Raw genomic sequence first — 17,133 nt, 5'->3', positions numbered from 1 at the left:
ATTTTCCCTGCTAAATTTGCCAGCCCTAGTGAACCAGTGGAGGGGAGCTTTTTTTATTTGCCCAAGCAGCATTCCCCAAAGTGGGCACCAGTGACCGGTTGTCACTTGAGATACCCCATGAAAACAAGGGAAGGACCTGTTTGGGAAATTCTGTGGTAAACAAAAAAAAAAAACCTTTTTCAAAAAAGAAATTTCTATTATTTACTATCACGCCCCCCCCCCCCCCGCCTCCCAGGCTGGTGGGATCCAGCCCTGTGTTCTTGAGAAGCATACAGCGAGGAAGAAAATAGGAACTAGAAAAGAGAAGAAAACTGAGAGAGGAAGAGGAGGGCAGAAGACAGCAGAAGGAGCAGGAGCTGCCGCGGTCCTTCAGGCCGCCAGCGCTAGCGGGAGCCTCCCTGGTGGCGGTCAGCTGATTTGCAGGCACAGGGCTTGGGAGGCTGCCTGGTCCCCCTTCCACAAATGTGCACTAGATGCGAGACCCCCAGCGGCAAGCCTGCTTTTGCGCTGATTCCTATGCTCTCGTCTCCAGGCATGGTGGCTTTGGAAAGCCTGAATCTCCCAGATTCTGATGAACTGTCTGCTGTGGATCTAGAAAATGTTGTGAGTCAGGACTCAGGCAGCTGAGGGAAGCCTACAACCATCAGCCTCCAAATGTGGCTACATCCCTTCTCCAGAAACCTAGGTGTGCAGATGGCCCGGGGCTGGCCAGATCTTTCACAACCCGAAGCTCTTGGAACCCACAGGAAGGGCAAAGCCGGAGATGGGATGCAATCGAAAGAAAGCATGGCCTCCCGGTGCCCAGCAGAGTCCTGTGGAATTAGGGAACGGTGGTGGGTTTAAGCTGAACCTTGAAGTGGGGAAAGTTCTCTGGAAGGCACGTTTTACTGGCAGCCTGTGTGGGCTGGGTGGGGTGATTGGGGGGCCCTGCCCACCTCCAGGTCACAGACCTCTGCCTGCTGACCGCTGGCCCCAAAGGCTCCCCAGGTTCCTGGGAGGGTCCGAGGTGGGAGGGGCAGAGAAGCAGCACAGGCAGGAGGGCGACAGTTCCCAAGGACCCACTGCCCCTCTGAAGGGAAGGTCTTAGAGATGCGGGACCCGCCTGGGCTGCAGGAGCTTTTGAGGGTCAGCTTCAGGCCACTCCTGGGGCCTTTGGAATCAGGTGGACCCCGGCCTGTGGCGTTCCCCTGTCCCCCAGCCCCTGACCCGCTGGCTTTGGAGTAGCCAGTGGTCCGCCCCCAGCGGTGGTAGGACTGCCCCTGCCTGCACTTTACTCTCGATGGGAAGGGATGTGACAGGGAGAGGGTTTCCCTGTCCCACTGCTGGGACCTGTGGCTTGGGCATCCATCCCAGTCACCCCTCTCGGGGGTGCTGCCCTACAGGTGGGAGCGCAGGCTGCCCCCGCCTCCCGGGGTGCCGTGCGGGCGTTCCCAGGAGCGTCCGCCAGGGGGCAGGGCTGCACCTCCCAGGGCTCCGGTCCTGGCGGCCATGCGGCCACTCCCCGGCCTCTTGCTGAGCCTTCCCCGGGCAGAGGACTCCCCCATCTCGTGTTCTCTAAGCCTCCCATTAGAGGCTGCTTCTGGCCTCAGGCAAGTCGCCTAGTGGTTCTGTGCCTCAGTTTCTCCCCTGACGGGACTGACAACAGAGCAGTGGAGGGGTTGGCTATTTTTGTGCCCGTCTTCCAGATGGAGAAACTGAGGCTCGGAGTGTTTACACGACACCTGGAGGTGACATGCCCAGGTGCTGTGGGCCTCTGGGTCTGGAACCTGGGCTTCTGGGGTCCCAGCGTCCCTGGGAATGGCCAGGATGGTGCCCTGGACCTCAGCTTCACTGCACCTGGGGGCCGTGGGGGGAGCCCGCTGAGCCGTGGGGCTGCCGTGGGGGCTCCAGGTGTGTCCAACAGGTGTGGCCCCAGGTGCAGGCGGCAAGCTTCTTCTGGCTCAGTTCTGCCGCAGGGTTTGTGTTGTATCATACCCGGAATACCCCCATGGGAGACACGTTTAAAAGCACACGGGAGCAGGTTCAAAGAAGAAACGGGAGTCCCGCGCCTTCCGGCCGACCGCGCCACGGGCCGTATCTGCAGTCCGCGCACAAGCGTCTTTTGCATCATTAGCAGTTTCCTATTTCCAGTAATTTACAGGGTTGTCAGGCAGCTCAGAGGCGGCCCGGAAGGCGTGTGGGCAGGACAGCTGGCCATGCGTTTTGCCTCTGTCGAGGGCTTTCACGACATTTTCCCGACAGCAACTTGGTCTGTTAAGAGGTTTGGTGTGCAGGGGAACGAGGGCGGGTCCAGATAATTTTCCAGACTTCTCCATGTATTTATGGGCCCAAATGGCTTAAAAGAGGGTATTTCCCTGCAAAGACACCTTTTATGTCTCTGAAGGTGAGGCATTTTGTGGTTGCTTTTTGCTCCCCAAGAGCTTTGTGGAATCAGTGCTGCACCTGGCACCTGCTGGCAACTCGGACGGAGCAAACGCGGTCCTGCTGCGCAACCTTTTTTGTTGTAATTCAGTTTTATTGAGATATGTTCACATACCCTACGATCATCCATGGTGTACAATCAGCTGTTCACAGTACCATCATATAGTTGTGCATTCTTCACTCCAATCTATTTTTTTAAATTAAATTCAGTTTTATTGAAATACATTCACACACCATACAATCATCCATGGTACACAATCCACTGTCCACAGTATGATAACATAGTTATGTGTTCATCACCACAATCTATCTCTGAAGATTTTCCTTACATCAGAAAGAACCAGAACAAGAATAACAAATAAAAGTGAAAAAAGAACGCCCAAATCATCCCCCCATCCCACCCCATCTGTCCTTTAGTTTTTATCCCCATTTTTCTACTCATCCATACACTAGATAAAGGGGGTGTGATCCACAAGGTCTTCACAATCACATTGTCACCCCTTGTAATCTACATTATTATATAATTGTCTTTAGGAGTCCAGACTGCTGGGTTGGACTCCTGAAGTTTGGTAGTTTCAGGTATTTACTTCTAGCTATTCCAATACATTGAAACCTAAGAGGTGTTATCTATATAGTGCATAAGAATGTCCACCAAAGTGACCTCTCGACTCCATTTGAAATCTCTCAGCCACTGAAACTATTTCGTCTCATTTTGCATCCCCCTTTTGGTCCAGAAGATACTCTCAGTCCCACAATGTCGGGTCCACATTCATCCCCGGGAGTCATATTCTGCATTGCCAGGGAGATTTACAACCCTGGGAGTCGCTCCAATCTATTTTTGAACATTTTCCTTACAGCAGAAAGAATTAGAATCAGAATAAAAAATAAAAATAAAAAAGAACACCCAAATCATCTCCCCCATCCCACCCTATTTTTCATTTAGTTTTTGTCCCCATATTTTTACTCATCCATCCATACACTGGATAAAGGCAGTGTGATCCACAAGGTTTTCACAATCACACCATCACCCCTTGTAAGCTACATTGTTATACAATCATCTTCAGCGAGTCAAGGCTACTGGGTTGGAGTTTGATAGTTTCAGGTATTTACTTCTAGCTATTCCAATACATTAAAACCTAAGAGGTGTTATCTATATAGTGCATAAGAATGTCCACCAGAGTGACCTCTCGACTCCATTTGGAATCTCTCAGCCACTGAAGCTGTATTTCGTTTAGTTTCACATCCCTGTTTTGCTCAAGAAGATATTCTCAATCCCATGATGCCAGGTCCACATTCATCCCCGGGAGTCACATCCTGCCTTGCCGGGGAGATTTACACCCCTGGGAGTCAGGTCCGGGGAAGCCAGCCCCTGGCCTGCCCCCAGCCCGGTCCTCCCAGCTGTTCCGTGGCTCCCTCCAGGGGTTACCCCAAGAGTCTCTCAGTCAAGCCCACACGGTGGGCAGCCTTTGTTTTCCTCTACAGGGACAGTGATGACCGTCCAGGGGCCGTGAGGCCTCTCCTTGGGGGCCTCTATTAATAAAGTGACCGCTGACCCCGGACGTGCGGGAGGGAGGAGGGGACGGAGCGTTCCCAGGGCCGGCATTTGGCTGGAGACTGTCTTGCCTGACCCGGCCATCCCCGGAGCACTGGGCTCTGCCTGGGCCCTGACGGTCAAGTGGACCGGAAGCCCCCGTGGACCCAGCTCTGGGGCTGCCCTTCCTCTGTGATATAAATATCCCTGCACGCCGCCGAGCAGCCGGGGAGGGAGGGGTGGCCGCAGGCCTGCAGGAGCAGCCAGGACCCACAGAGGTCACCTGGCCTCTGGAGCCGGCTCATGGCTGTGCCGGAACCTTCTCAGGCTGCCCCACTGCCCGGCTCTGGTGGATGGGCCTTAATTTCTCTTCTCGTTCACTTGGCTCTGAGGGTGTTTGTGGGTATGGCCTGGGGAGGGAAGAGTGGCCGACTTCTCTCCACCTCCCAGAAACCATATGTGGCTGGAGAGGTGGGGTGGCATGAGCTACAGAAACAAAGCGGCCTTTCTATGCCCAGCTACACCCGCATCTACTTGCGTTCACCCCTGGGCTCGGTCCTTGGGGTTCCGGGAGGGGGAGACGGGCTATTGAATCGGTCACCAGAAGCACAGAAGGGCCCCCTGGACAGCTCGCCCGAGGGCCAGGGGCCTTTCTTGCATGTTTCTTGCCCACCTGTCCAGGCCCGTGTGTGCTGAGCTTCTCCCTCGTTCCCTTGTTCAACAAGGTGGGTGCAGAGGTCACCTGTGGCCCAGGCTCTTGGCCTGAGGTCACACAGATGCCAAGAGTGGCACGGGGTGAAATCCAAGGCCCTCCGAAGCAGGAGGGCCTGCCTGAGAGCGGAGTTCAGCAGAGGCAGAGGTGGGGCCTGGGGGCTGGACGGTCCCCCCAGGTCAGCTGCCCTGGGCAGAGCCGCCGGGTGGGGCCTTGGCCTTGGGGGTCTCCCGGTGGAAGAGGGTCGCAGCTGCACGATAACCACCAAGGAGGGGGCACAGTGGGAAAGGATTGGCCCCAAATAACCTGACACGGGCCTGAAGCATGGGTCAACCCGGGGCATCCCTCTGGGTCCCCGCCATTGGCCAGGGCGGGAGCTGGCACAGCCCTGGCTGGGCTGGGGGTGGGTACCCGACGGTCCTCAGTTCTCCCCTAGGAGCAAGTCCTCCCCACTGAGAGCCGGGGCCGTGTTCTCACGGGGTCGCAGTGCCGTGTGTGTGGCCGCCCCCCTGGCTGGGCGACCCGTCAGCCCGCAGTGCTCGCTCTGCGGCTCCTGTTGGCACCGGAGGAAGGAACTGCACCCGGCAGCATTTGAAGGACCCAAACAGCCCATTTTGAATAATCATCACAGGAAGAATCGCAGCCTCCTTCCCTCCCAGCGGCCGCCCAGAGCGGAACCCGGGAGGAAACTCAGGCCCCTCTCGGTTCTTGGCCATCAGGCAGGGACGAGGACGTGGGCTCAAAATGACGAGGCCTTTGCCAACTCATCCTGGAAGATGAGGCCGGAGGGAAGGTAGTTTAAAAGATGGTGCTGGACAGCGAGACTGACCCAGAAGGAGGTCGGTGCTGCCAGCCCCTGCCCTCTGGCATGATGATCACAGCAGCGCCCGCTGTGTTGTCTGGGGCTTAGCCATGTGGTCCCCATTTGGTCCCATTGCTGCTTTCTGCATGTGACAGAGGAGGAAGCTGAAGTTCAGAGAGGACCCCCAGCCAGTAGGCAGCAGAGCAGGGACTTGAAGGCTGCGCTGGCCCCTGCCTTCTAACAGGGAACAAGGGGGTGGCTGATGTCCCCGGGGCAAGTGTGTAGGAGGGGGCCTCACGGAAGTCCCTGCTCCCAGGGACCCCATGTTACCCTCCATGCCATAACTGGACAAGGAAGTGGGGGTGGCAGCCAGGGGCAGCTTTTTGCACCCAGGCCCCACTGCTCTGCCCGTCTGTGGGTGAGGTGTCCGGCTCAGGGCAGGGACGCATTTGCCCAAGGTCACGGGTGTCGTCTTCTAGGCCACATGCTCAGGTGAGCTCCAACGGGACTTTGTGGCACCAGAAGGGGCCCCAGGGTGGCGGCGGACACAGGAGAGGCCGAGAGCTGCCCTCCATGGCCCCGGCTCCTCCTTGGCCCTCCTCAGCCCTGCCCCTGCCCTGGTGACTGTGGCGCTGCCCTGTGGCCCCAGCAGCCTGTGCTCTGGGCCCGACGCTATTTCCGGCTGGGGTCTGTTTGCATCCCCAGCTGCCTGCAGGCTCGCGGGGAGAAGAGCCAACCCTGCCCACGCTGCAGGTGACGGGGGTCATTGAGCCCCTCGTGCTGCGGGTGGTGGCCAGGGGCCGGGTGCTGTCAGGGGCTCAGGCTCAGGGCCCCCCCCCAAGGGCTCGTCCTGCGAGTGTTTCCTGGGCGGCCGTCACCAGGCCCTGCACACCGGGGTGGGGGCTTACAACACAGGCATTTACTGTCTCACGGTTCTGGAGGCTGACGACTGACATCCAGGTGTGGGCCTGGCCGTGCTCCCTCCGAAGGCCCTGGGGAGGGCCGGTCCTTGTCCCTTCTGGCCCCTGGTGGCCCCTGGGTGCCCTGGCTGGTGTCTGCCTCCATCTCCACGTGGCCTTCCCCGCTGAGTGTCTTATAAGGATGCTTGTTGTTGGAGTTAGGGCCCTTGGGTGACGCAGCACGGCCTCATCTCGAGAGGTACTGCCCGATGGCAAAAGTAGGACCTCGGGGCAAACTCCTAGACCAAGGGATGGGGCGGCAGGCAGGGGAGAAGGGGCACTTCCGGGCAGGGGCAGGGGTGGGCGCAGAGCCAGGAGAGGGAGCTGGGACCAGGCCTGAACTCGGGCATGTCCTGCGTGGCAGATGTTGCCCAGGGGAGGGCCTCTGTGCCCACTTTGCACGGTGGAGCAGGACAGAGGAGGCCCCTGTCTCTGCGCGAGCACCACAAAGCACCTTCCAGCACTAAGTCCACTCCGCAGGCCCATTGTGTGCCAGGCCATTGGGAGGCACAGAGGCCAAGGGCTGCAGCTTTAGACAGGGACACACGTGCCAGGTGCCTCCCCTTCACCACCCCACAGCACTTACTACGAGGCTACAAGCCCCAGCGAGGGACAGTCATCCCCAGGTGACCTGGACCCAGGCCTCTCCTCTCTGTCGGCATGGCAGAGCCCACACCTGGTCCAGCAGGCCTGAGGACAGGAAAGATGGGGACTGGGAGCCAAGCCGCAGCTCCCCCGGGGCATGTCTTCTACTGAGGTGCAGCTATGGGCCCTTCTCTTCTGTTAGTAGGCCAGCAGCCCCCTACAGCCAACAGCTCCCTCCAGCCAGCAGCCCCCTCCAGCCAGCAGCCCCCTCCAGCCAGCAGCACCCCCAGCCAGCAGCCCCCTCCAGCCAGCAGCACCCCCAGCCAGCAGCACCCTCCAGCCAGCAGCCCCCTCCAGCCAGCAGCACCCCCAGCCAGCAGCCCCCTCCAGCCAGCAGCAACCCCAGCCAGCAGCACCCTCCAGCCAGCAGCACCTCCAGCCAGCAGCACCCTCCAGCCAGCAGCACCCTCCAGCCAGCAACCTCCTCCAGTCAGCAGCACCCACAGCTAGCAGCCCCCCGAGCCAGCAGCCCTCTCCAGCCAGCAGCCCCCTCCAGCCAGCAGCACCCCCAGCCAGCAGCACCCTCCAACCAGCAGCACCCTCCAGCCAGCAACCTCCTCCAGTCAGCAGCACCCCCAGCTAGCAGCCCCCCGAGCCAGCAGCACCCCTCCAGCCAGCAGCCCCCCCGAGCCAGCAGCTCCCCCAAGCTTAGCAGAGGCAATGGCAGAAGTGGCCCGTTTAGAGGAGAGGGGGTGAGATATGAATGTGGCCTTGAACTTAACTGTGGCCTCGGAGGGAGGGGTGGCTTGAGCGGAGGGAGTGTAAGAATTAGATTAAGTTTAGCTTTCACACAGAGTGGGGGCAGTTCGGGAGAGGAGGAGGCAGAAGGCCGAGTTGCCATCCTTCATCCACATGTTCACTCATTTATTAATTTCATTAGTTTGAAAAGCATTCCCTGGGGCTCACTCCATGCTGGGCACTGAGGCAGGCTCAGGAGTAGAGTGTTGAGTGCTGACATGGGTGGGTGTCATCTTCTAGAGGGAGGACACTGGCGGTGAGCAATACTCAGGACAGGAAGTAGCCAGACCCAATCTAGGTTGGGTAGTCAGGGCAGGCTTCTCGGAAGAGGTGACAACCCGCTTGAATCCAAAGGATGGGAGGGAGGTAGCCAGGTGAAGACCCGGGGTAAGAGAATTCCAAACCCTGGAGCCAGCAGGTGCAAAGGCCCTGGGGTGAGGGTGAGCCAGCTGGGTGCAGTCAGAAACGGAACAGGCCAGGAAGAGGGTAGCTTAGCGGGGAGCCCAAGCTCCTTGTTGAGGCATCTGTGGCCTCCAGGCCTCCCTCTCGGCCCTGGAGGATCTGGCTCTGGGCTCCCTGTCACTCGGGTTGTCCTGCTGGTGATTCCAACATCCTTGCGCACCCCTGCCACTCAGCTCCTTGGCCTTGGCCTCTGCCCCTTTCAGCCACTGACATGTGACTTAACCTTGTCCTCTGCCCGTCTTATGCCTTGACCCCATGCTGACTTGGCCCTGTTGCTGCCATCTGCACCCCCTTTCTACTCTTGATATCAAGCAAGTCATTCTCTATCCATCACTTCTGCTCTTTCTTGCCTCCACACTCTAGTACCCTGAGGTCCTCGTCCCACCACAGCCCAAATCCATGACCTGCCGACTTTTATTATCCTTCCCACTCCATTCCAGTTTGCGAGAGCTGCCGTTATGCAAAATATCAGAAATGGATTGACTTGTTTGTTTGTTTGTTTGTTTTTAATTCATATTTATTGAGATATATTCACATATCATGCAGTCATACAAAACAAAGCATACATTCAATTGTTTACAGTACCATTATATTGTGCATTCATCACCAAAATTAATTATTGACATTTTCATTACCACACACAAAAAAATAATAAGAATAAAAATTAAACTGAAAAAGACCAATTAAAGTAAAAAAGAACACTGGGCACCCTTTTTTTTTTCTTTCCCCATTTTTCTACTCATCCATCCATAAACGAGACAAAGGGGAGTGTGGTCCATATGGCTTCCCAATCATATTGTCACCCCTCGTAAGCTACATATTTATACAATCGTCTTCAAGATTCAAGGGTTCTGGGTTGTAGTTTGATAGTTTCCGGTATTTACTGCTAGCTATTCCAAGTCACTGGAACCTAAAAAGGGTTATCTATATTGTGCGTAAGAGTGCCCACCAGAGTGACCGCTCAGCTCCTTTTGGAGTCTCTCAGCCACTGAAACTTATTTTGTTTCCTTTCACATCCCCCTTTTGGTCAAGAAGATGTTCTCCATCCCACGATGCCGGGTCTAGATTCCTCCCCGGGAGTCATATTCCACATTGCCAGGGGGATTCACTCCCCTGGATGTCTGATCCCACGTAGGGGGGAGGGCAGTGATTTCACCTTTCAAGTTGGCTTAGCTAGAGAGAGAGGGCCACATCTGAGCAACAAAGAGGCATTCGGGAGGAGGCTCTTAGGCACAATTATAGGGAGGCCTAGCCTCTCCTTTGCAGCGACAGTGGATTGACTTTTATAAAGGGGATTTATTAGGTTACAAACTTACAGTTCTAAGACCATAAAAGTGTCCAAACTAAGGCATCAACATGAGGACACCTTCACTGAAGAAAGGCTGATGGCACATCCAGAACACCTCTGTCAGCTGGGAAGGCACGTGGCTGGCATCTGCTTGTCCTTTGCTCCCGGGTTCTGGTTTCAAAATGGCTTTCTCCAAAATGTCTCTGGGCTTCTGTCTCTCTTAGCTTCTCTCATCTCTGCTTGGTTCTCCTGGGGTGTTTCTAACTGTCTGGGGGTCCTCTCTTAGCTTCTTCATCTCTTAGCATCTCCAAATTTCTTTCTGTTTGCATCTCCAAGCGTCAGTGTCTGTGTCGGCCCCTGAGCTCTCTTAAGGACTCCAGTGAACTAATCAAGACCCACCCTGAATGGGGGGGTTCACACCTCCATGGAAACAATCCAATCAAACATCCCACCCTAATCAAAAGACTAATAAGTCTGCTCCACACAAGATTGCATTAAAGAACACGGTCTTTCCTGGGGCACATGACAGTTTCAAACCAGCACAAACCCTCCGGGCTTGCTCAGATTCGAGGGCAATGGTTGTACTTCTGCACGTTGGCAGGTCCCAGAGCTGTCCTTGGGCCTCTCCTCTTCTCCGTCTGTCCTCTTTCCTCAGAGGCCTCTCCCAGGCCCACAGCTTCTAGCTCCTTCTACGGCTGACAGCCTCCTCCACCTGTCAGAGGTGATCGCCCCTCCTGGGGCCTGAGAGCACCTCGAGTTCAGCACAGCCAACATGCTACTGCCCCAAACCCGCTCCCCCCACGGCCTCCGTCTCAGGCCGTGGCCCCCATCCTGGGCTTGGGCCCACCCTGGAAGCCCGGTGGACTTCGTTTCACTCACATCCCACATCCGACCCATGAGGAACCATGGTGCTTTTTCTTCAAGGTATTTCATAATCCACTTTCTTCCCTTCTGTCCAGGCCGCCATGTTCCCTTCCTGGTCTGCCTGTGGACCCTGTCCCTGGCCCGCCTCGTGTCCACCCCACACTGGGGCCTGGGGTCAGTCAGGCCAGAATGTGTGGCTCTGCCTGAAGCCTCTCAAATCCCAGAGAAAACCCAGGTCCTCTGTCCCCCACGCCCCCTGGGGCTCACCTTCTTGCTCTCGGCTCGTCGCCCTCCGCCCCCACCCCTTCCCTGAGCAGGCCGAGTGGGTCCGCACGGCCCCCTCCGTCACTGCCCTCATGGCCCTGCCTGCGATCCTGGGTCAGAGCCTTCCTGCACCCTGAGGCGCTGCCCGGGGCTGCTGCCTTTGCTTCACGGCCTCGAGAGCCCCCCACATTAGATGCTCCTTGGTCGTCTGTCTGCAGAGCAGGCCCCAAGGCCTGGGGCTGGGCCAGCCTGTCCCGGGCCACAGCAGAGCCTGGCTCCCAGAGGGACTCGTCCAGGTTTGTGGGTTAGAGGGAGAGAGGAGGGATGGAAGGAAGGGAGGAGGGAGAGTGGGAAGGAAGGAAAGAAGGATAGGAGGAAGGAAGGGCGGCGGGAAAGAAAGGAGGAGGGAGGGAGAGAGGCGGGATGGAAGGAAGAGAGGGAGCGAGGGTTGTTGGTTTGTGACAGGGAAGCCGGGAGACAGGCAGTTTCCATCTCTACTCTGGACCAAGTAAGGGAGAGTACATTCCCCTGCAGCAAGAGGGACTTGGATTAGACTTGAGTCAGCACGTCTCCACTGCTGTGTCCCTCCAGCATGGACATGATTCCCGGGATCCCCAACTGTCCTTCGGGCCTTGGAGAGCCCCGTGGCTGGCGCAGGCAGTGCCAGGCTGAGCTCCTCTCACATCCGGCCACGCGTTCCACTTTCTCACCTGCCTGTGAGGCCGTGCGGACTGACGCCTGCCGCGGGGCCACGTGGGGGCAGGTGACGCCTGTGCCGGCTGCGAAGGTTGGAGAAAGTGGCCTTTGACGATTTCAGCTGCTGTTCTGTGTGGTGCCGCGATGCCGGCCCGGGGCGGGGGGTGGCCGGGTCCCAGCCGTGTGCCCTTTCACCTCCGTGGCCGCGGGACGGGGTCAGCTGCGACCCCTCCTTTAAAAGCTCCTTGTGTGTGTGTGTGTGTAGAAAACATGCATTTTAAAATCTCACCAGGATCACACTGTACTGTTCCTCATGTGACTTTGAATAGCCAGGCGGCAACATTGTGTTAAGAAAAGGGGGTTTATGTAACCAACCCCCCATGGACAAATGTTGACACTGTTTCCGATCCTCTTGCCATAAGGAACACCAAGATTCAGATAAATATCCTTGCTTGCTACTCTGCCCAAGAACGCAGAGAAGGGACATCACTGAATAAAAAGGGCATGCCCATGTGAAAATGGGGGTGTGTGTGTGTGAACATGGCCATATTTCCTTCTAGAATGATAGATGAGAACCAAGAGTGTCTATTTCCACTGTCTCATTAATCTTAGTGTTAACATAAAACTCTCTGCCAGTTTGGCAGAGATTCAGAGATGTCTTTGCTCTTTTCTGTTAAATTTTTTTGAATTTTGCGAAGTTCCACCATTTCTTGAATGCTTATCGACTGTCTTTTGCATGGCCTGTTGTTCCTTGTTAGTATTTGTAGGAACTCTTTACATATTAACGATAGCAACTCTTCTGTAACCGTATATGTTGCAAATATTTTTTCCAAGTTTGTCTTTTGTCCTTTAACTTTGTCTGCAATTTGGTTTTGACATTCGAAGCTGGTGTTTCTCTGTATGGTCAAGTTGCTCCTTTCCTCTCTGGAGGTCGTGCTTGGCCTGTGTGCCGGGGGGATGGCCGGGGACGGCCTGGGCGGGGGCGGGGGCAGAGCGCGGCCACGGGAGGGAGGCTGGACGGGGTTGAGCCGCTGAACCCTTCTTGGAAAAGCATTTCGTGGTGGGACGATTTGGGGTCATTTTTTTGACTTCTGTCAACCTAAACAGGATGTTCTGTTGCAGTTGCAGAGATTATGCTTTGTTTGTTTGTTGGAAAAATCAAAGCTTCGTGAGTGTGTGTGCGTGTGTGGGGAAACGGGACAAAAGGCATCCAATTAGCAGTTCAAAAAAAGCCTTTTGACTATTCTTAAAAATCCACTTCCTTTTAACTCCAGAACAGTGCCACGGCTGGGTCACCCCCCAAGCCCTCAGCTCCCCGGTGTCATTGGTGTGTCTTTCCGGAGGGGACGTGAGAGGCAGGAGGAGGGCTGGCGAGGGCAGAGGCGAAAGCTCCGTCCGTGCGCCCCCCTGGACTCCCAGAGGCAGGCGGGTTGGGGGCTCCTGCAGCTGTTTGCGGCAACTGCCTCAGGCCGTGTGGGGGTTGTGCTCGGGGCAGGACACAGGCGGTGCCTGGAGCTGCTCAGCAAGGCAGATTTCCCGCACGACACCCAGTAGCAAAGGGGCCCCTCTGATGTCCCTGGTCCGACCCGTTTAACAGATGGGGAAGCCAAGGCAGAGCGAGTGTGAGAATTAGATTAAGTTTAGCTTTCACACAGGGTGGGGGAAGCTCAGGGGAATGGCAGAGGGTCAAGAAGCCAAGCTATAATCAGTGGCCGGTCCTCCTGTTTATCCGCCCACTGTCCTTGCAAGGTGGAAACTGGGGTGGGGGGGAATAGAGATTCCTAAAATAGCTTCATAAGTTGTTACCAAACTAGCTCAGGCTGGCCCTGCAGCTAAAGAACAAAGGAAAGAGGGGTGGAGACTTGTTTCAAATGTTTCAAGTTTGTGCAGGAGACTTTTTTCAAATGTTTCCAATTTGGGCTGGCTGCATGTTTCAAATTTGTGCGGGGTAGTTAGGCTTGTCGAATAGATTGTAACCTCTGGAGTATCAGCCAATGGAGAAACAGGGGAGGGACCTGCAGTTAGGCGTAGGGAATAAATACTGCTGGGTCTATTTTTCTGGGCACCAACCCCCACATTTTGGTTGCACACCCATTCTTGCAAGACCATGAGTAAATTATTTTCTTCTCCACAATTGGGTGAGCGTTTACTCCTTTTTAGGAGTAGTGTTTGTTTCTCACATGAGCGAGAGGCCTGCCTGGGTCTGGGGTCCGTTCCTCCTGTCCCTTCCAGGCATTTCTGTGCCACCATCACAGGACTGTGGTAAAACCGGAAACATGCCCAGGCCTCTTAGGAGAAGGGGCAGGGAACGAGGCTCTCAGCCCTGGGGTGGCTTCATCTCAGACCACAGCCCTTCTCCGTGCTTGGATGGGGTCTCCCTTCTGTAGTGCTGCCTCGGGAATTGTGGACGGGGCCTCGGGATAGGGCCGCTCCAGCCCCAAATCCATGAGGCAATGAGGATGTGGCCCCTGGTGGGCAGTGGGTGCTCAGGTCATGGTGATGAGGATGACCACGGAAGCTTGGCAAGGGACAGGGAGACACCTGTTTTTTTTGTGATTATTTTTGCCTTGGTGATTCCCGGATGAGGCCCCTGAGGCTCTCTGCTGGGGGAGGAGGCGTGACCGCCCAGCCCTCGGATGTGCCCTTGGGGGCAAGGGCTCCCGTCCCCGACGGCAGGCACCTCGGCCCTCTGGGAAGTGGTCAGATGTCCACCCCCAGGTGCTGGAATCAGCCCGTCTCGTCCCCACCACCTTCCTGGGGACAGGACAGCAGGTGCTTGGGCTCCCGGGGATGGGGTGATGTGGGGCTCAAGTTGCAACCTGCCCTTCTCCGCCTGTTGGGGCCTCTGTTTTCTCCTTGAGAAATGGCTCTGAGGATGACCCCGTCTGCTGCCCCAGCCCCCACGAGGACCCTGGATGGGTCGGTTTCTGAATTAGCCCCCAGGCGTGACCAGGGTGGAGTATTTTGAGGCCAAGTGCTCTCCCCAGCCCTCCTGGGGGTCATAGTTACTTCTCGCCACCCTCTGATTCCCCCAGATCCTTGCGGGGAGAGGCTCTGAGGCCCCTAATGGCATTGGCAGAGGCTGGATCTCGGGTCACCTAGGCAAGAGCACATGCCCTCCAGACCTACAGCAGGGCCAGCTGGTGCCTGGGCCAGGGGCTCACTCCATGTCCACTGGCCAGCACCCAAACTTGGTGCCACGTAGCAGCTGGGCCAGGGCCTGAAGCAGGGGCCCTGGGGGTGCCCGGCCACCCCCTCCATGGCCCAGTCCTTGGCCATGCCCATTCATGGGCCTCCCTGGGTCCTTCCGGGGGTGTCGGGCCCACCCAGCCGGGCTGTCAGGGGTTGGCGGTGTGAGGCTGGGACCGTCCCCTGGTCCAGCTGCCCCGACAGGAGAGGGTTGTCCCCAAATTCCCACAGAAAGCCAGGGCTGAACTGGGCCTGGAGTCAGGGATCCTGACCCCCAGCTGGTGCCCGATGCCAAGGGGAGAGAAAGGTATGGGGGGCCCGGAACCCAGGGGCCCCCAAACACGCCTTGGGCCAGGCAGGGGTGGGGGCACAGAAGCCCGACCCAGCCCCGAAGCTTTTGGCCACTGGGAGTGTTTGGCTTTCTCCCCACCCCTCCTGCTCGGATTCAATTAATCAATAGAAGAAATCTCTCGTGTCACACAGCTCCGGGCCCCACAGGCTCTTTCAAGATTGATTAACACAAACATCTATTTCCTGGGCTGCACGCCTCCAAGAACACGGCACTTTCTCTGATTGAATTGCTACTGTGCACCCGGTGTAAATAAAGGAGAGGGAATAAGGCAGAAGATTTGTTACTATGGACAGGGGCTGCTCTGCCACCCCTCTCTGCTAGGGCTATTGGGAGGGGGGAGAGGGAGGGAGGGAGAGCCAGAGAGAGCAGAAAGAAACAGGAGGATGGAGAGCAAGGGGGAGAGGAGAGCAGCAGGGTGGGGAGACCCTCCCCAGGCCACCCCACCCCACCCTTGCCCTCCTCCCAGCCCCATGGCCTCGGGATGGCTAGAGGGAGGCAGCTGAGGAGTGGGCGCTGCTCCTTTTGTGGCAGCAGCTGGTGGGTGGCCTCGGCTACCCAGCTCCAGCCTGCCAGGGGACGTGCCCAGCCTCCTTGCTTGCTCCCTCCTTCCACCCTAGGCAAAGCAAGGCCCGAGGGGGTGGGGGGCATGACCCAAAGGCCTGGCCCACATTGAAATCCCGTGCAACTTTCACCGCTGTCAAATATCAGCCTAGTTTCCTCGTCCCACAACCCCCTCAGGACAGTGGGCTCCACTGCCCAGAAGCCCAAGGAGCTTCCTCGCAGGCTCACCTGCCCCCTTGGCCACAGCTGCAGCCCTGGGCCTTCCGCCCCGTTCTGTGGCCTCCCAGGTATGTCCCCAAACCCCTGCTCCTTTCCCCCCAAGCTGCATCCTCTGTCAGACCCCAAACACACGTGGCTCCCACAGTTCCTGCTTTTCTATCCTTGCAATGGAGGCCCTAGAGCAGAGCTGTCCAGAACGACACAGTGCAAGCCACAAAGGCAATTTTAGATTTTTCTAGTAGCCCCTTAAGAAAAAATTAAAAAAAAACCCCACACAGATGAAATCAGTTTCAATAATATATTTTATGTATCTCAACACATCCCACATATTATCCCAACATGCAATTTTTTTTCATACTCTTTTAAAAAATATTAATTTTAATTGTGGTGAAATATACATCACAGAAAAATCATTCTAACCATTTTAAGTGGACAATTCTTTGACATGAAGTACATCCAAATCCTGTGCAACTTTCCCCATTGTCAATTTTCAGACTAGTTTCGTTGTCCTAAACCCAAACACACATTTAGCAATAAGTCCCCATTTCCCCTGCCCCCCAGCCCCGGGAACCAGTCCTCTGCTTTCGGTCTATGCATTTGCTTCTTCTAAGTATTTCATGTAAGTGACGTCATAGAATATTTATCCTTTTGTGTCTGGCTTATTTCACTCAACAAGACGTCTTGAAGTTTCATCCATGTTGTAGTGTGCACCAGCACATCACTTCTTTCTACAACTGAATAATTTCCACCACATTTTGTTTATCCGTTCGCCAGTTGATGAACGCTTGGGTGTCTGCCACCTTTTGGCTCTTGTGAATGAAGCCGTACGGACGTTTGTGTGCAAGTGTCTGTTTGCGCCCCTGCTTTCCATTGTTTGGGGTGTACACCTAGGAGTGGGATTGCTGGGTCATATGGTAGCTCCGCGTTTAACTTTTTGAGTTATCACCAGACTGTTTTCCACAGTGGCTGCACCATTTTACATTCCCACCAGCAACACACGAGGGTTTCCACGTGTCTGCATCCTTGTGGACACTCATTATTCCGTTGTGTAAATAACAGCCATCCTAGAGGGTAGGAAGTGGCATCTCATTGTGGTTTAGATTTTTATTTTCCTAATGGCTGATGATGTTTAGCATCTGTTTTAGTCTGCTAAAGCTGATGAAATGCAGACACCGTAAAATGGGTTGGCTTTTACAGTGGCGATTTATTAGCTTAGAAGCTTACAGTTCCGAGGCCATGAGACTGTCCAAGTTAAGGCATCATTAGACAATATCTGGTCTCCTGAAGACCGGCTGCTGGTGATCTTGGGCTCTCCCATCCCATGGGAAGGCACAGAGCAGCGTCTGCTTGTCCTTCTCTCCCGGCTTTCATTGCTCTCAGCTTCTGGCTGCCCCATTCGTGGCTTTCTTTCTGAGCTTCTGTGTCTTTGT

This window comes from Choloepus didactylus, chromosome 10, assembly GCF_015220235.1.
Source record: "Choloepus didactylus isolate mChoDid1 chromosome 10, mChoDid1.pri, whole genome shotgun sequence".
NCBI classification, from domain to species: domain Eukaryota; kingdom Metazoa; phylum Chordata; class Mammalia; order Pilosa; family Megalonychidae; genus Choloepus; species Choloepus didactylus.
The sequence above is the reverse complement of the archived record's forward strand: the minus strand, read 5'-3'. Positions refer to the sequence as shown.